The 3,374-nt window shown below is 27.1% G+C and overlaps 1 non-coding gene across 1 annotated transcript; it reads right to left on the bottom strand.

Annotated features, from left to right (window-relative positions):
- Nucleotides 1-2,427: 2,427 nt before the first annotated feature.
- On the bottom strand, nt 2,428-2,538 carry LOC140987059 (small nucleolar RNA R71). The gene has a single exon (XR_012177060.1). It is a non-coding gene; the product is annotated as a small nucleolar RNA R71 (small nucleolar RNA).
- Nucleotides 2,539-3,374: the final 836 nt, after the last annotated feature.

Genomic DNA, 3,374 nt, shown 5'->3' with positions numbered 1-3,374 from the left:
TGAGGCATTTTAATTAAGTAAAAAGAAAAATTTTAAATTTTCCGCAAATTTTCAAGTACGTATTTAGAGGCCTCTACACGTAGATTTTCTAAGTAATAATGATTCGAAGACTGCGATTATCTTTGGAATTAAGAAAATGTATAAATTGATATTTTAAGTTTGATGAAAGGTAAGAGTGGTCAAGAGAATTGATTTTTGGGTGAATAAACTTAAAATTATTGGAAATTATGTTATGGGAAACCTGTAGAAGGAAATTAAGAATGCCAAAAACTTATGAGTTAACCATAGGAATTTTGAAATTAAAATTAATAATTTATTATATGTTAAAACCTATATTTTAAAATTTAAGTTTCATTAAAATTATTAAATTATGTTATTTTAGTATTGTGTGTTTATATTTAAATGTCTTACTAAATATGTTTTATTTTCAGGTTTTCTACGTGTTGGTAAAATAATGATAACTCAACCTAGAAAATTCAAATGGAGGTGATTCAAACATCTTTGGAATCCTTGAGAAATTATCTACAACTTTGCAGAAGACATGATTGCCTAAAAAGTTGGTTAAGATGATCAAATTGTGAAAATATCAAAAGTAGGACAAATTTACTTTCATCATGACCATCATATAGTAAAAAAATCATAACTATTTCAATATGTAACCAAATGAGGTGAACCAAGTGGCCAAATTCATCTACAGACAATTCCCCACATGTTTATTGTTTTGAGCAGAGTCAAATTCGGTGATTAAAGTCGTGGAACAAAGCAGTGAAAGAAGGGACATGGAATTGAAGTTGGAGTAGACAAAGACTACTATTACAACTACATGGCATTAATAAAATTTTTGACCCTTTCTCTCATTTGGCCTATAAATAGAGACCTTGTGCTAGCTTGAGAATCATTCTATCTCATTGTAAAATATAGTGTGAGTGTGTATAAAAGTTCTAAGTTCCAATATATTTTTCATTTTCCCAATTATGAGTGAAGTTTTTAGTGTTGATCAAAAGTAAGCTCATGGAAAGCTTAATCTATTATGTCAAGATAAAGAGGATGAATTCTTGGTGAAGTAAGATTGTTTATATTTTGTATATTATTTCTTTATTTCTTTTCATTTTGCTAATTTCTTTTTATTGTAGGTATAAAAATGAATTATTTGTTGTTATCAATTTACATCAAATGCTTGATACCATTGAAGTGGTTATCTTGATTTGTTGTTTAATTTTGATACAATAAATATTTCATCAATTATTATTGTTATATTAAATTTTGACGATTGTTTTAAATGAAATATTATGATTTAATACTAATATCTAACAATTTAACATTTACTTTATCGCAACTAACTTTTACTTTCAGCATCTAACATTTACTTTATCGCAACTAACTTATTAAATCATATATTTCATTTAGGCAATAGCGTGGCTATGTCGGTTGTTCTAAATGAAATATAATGATTTAATTTAACATTTACTTTATGCAGTTATATATTTATATAGTTATATTATATATATAATCATAGGTATCATATATAAAATATCGGTGAATTCGATATTTTCTATAGTCGGAACTATATTATATTAGGTGTGTCTGTTTAAATATTTAATTTTCTTGGAACCATTATTTATGGTGGTTTCCGTTGTTTTACTTTTAGTTAAACAATATTGCATAAACCAAGAATAAATCCTCGAGCCTTGACAAAATTTATAATTTGTAAACTTCGTTCTTGCATTTGATAATCTATAAATTAATAAATTTAAACTTAAAATAACCTCTCTGTGGATCGATCTCGTACTTACGAAATATATTACTTGCAGACAACCTACACTTGGGTGAATTATAATTTAAGTAGTAGCAAGTTTTTGGCGCCGTTGTCGGGGAGGTATAAATTAAGTTTATATTTGTTAATTATGTTTTATTTATAAGTATTGTGTTGTTTTTTTTTTGTATGAGTATTTGGAGTCGGAAAAAAAGTGGTAGACTTATTCGAGTATCTGAAAATAATTTAAACATGGATGATAATTCAAATAATCAAGAAAATGATAACAACAACAATAATAATAATCAAGAACATGATCAATTAAGAACACTTAGGCAGCATATGAACCCTATTAGAACTAGTGCCCCATCTTGTTTAGTTTTTCCTTTTGATGTATCTAATTTCAACTTTAAACCTCAAATTATTCAACTTTTACCAAATTTTCATGGCTTAGATTCTAAAAATCCATATTTACATGTAAGAGAATTTGAGGAAGTTTGTAACACTTATAAAAATCAAAATTGTAGCATGGATATAGTTCGATTAAAGTTTTTCCCTTTTTCTTTAAAAGATAAAGCTAAAACATGGCTACAAAATTTGAGATCAAGTTCAATAAGATCATGGGAAGAAATGCAACAACAATTTCTCAAAAAGCTTTTTCCTTCCCATAGAACAAACTTTTTTAAAAGAAAAATTACTACTTTTTCTCAAAAACAAGGAGAAACATTTTATCGATGTTGGGATAGATATAAAGAATTACTTAATACATGCCCACATCATGGTTTTGAAACATGGAGAATAGTTTCTCACTTTTATGAAGGTCTAATACCTAAAGATAGGCAAATGATATAATTCCTGTGTAATGGAACTTTTGAAGATAAAAACCCAAATATAGCTATGGAGTATTTGGATTCATTAGCAGAAAATGCTCAAAATTGGGATAATATAGGCACAATAGAACCACCAACAACTAAAATCAATAATTCAACAAATGAGGGTGTTATCTATAATGTTAAAGATGATATAGATATTCAAGCTAAACTTGCATCTTTAGCAAGAAAAATTGAGTCATTAGAAATGAAAAAGAGTGGTCAATTAAAAAGTATTCAAGAAATTGTTTGTCATATATGTGATACACATGATCATGCTACAAAAGATTGTCCAACATTACCTTCATTTAAAGAATGTCTCCATGAACAAGCAAATTATGTTAACAATTATAAAAAACCAATACTAGATCTTTTTTCAACATCATATAATCCTGGATGGAAAAATCATCCTAATTTTAGTTGGAGGAATGATAATAATGCACAACCCTCACAACAATATTTTCAAAATAACCAAAATCATCAAGGTTATATTCCTTATGTTACACCTCCAAGAAAAAACTTTGAAGATGTAATTCATGCATTTATCCAAAAGCAAGAATCTATCAATATTCAAAACAGTCAATCTATGACTGATTTGAAAGAAACTCTTGCAAAATTTGCATCTGCACTTAATATTCATGAAAAAGGAAAATTTCCATCTCAACCTCAACCTAATCCTAAAAATCAAAATCAAGAATTAAAAAATGAAAAAATTGATCAAATAAAATCTGTTATTACCCTTAGAAGTGGTA

Source organism: Primulina huaijiensis, chromosome 10 (genome assembly GCF_012295235.1).
Source record: "Primulina huaijiensis isolate GDHJ02 chromosome 10, ASM1229523v2, whole genome shotgun sequence".
NCBI lineage: Eukaryota > Viridiplantae > Streptophyta > Magnoliopsida > Lamiales > Gesneriaceae > Primulina > Primulina huaijiensis.
The sequence above is the reverse complement of the archived record's forward strand: the minus strand, read 5'-3'. Positions and strand labels throughout refer to the sequence as shown.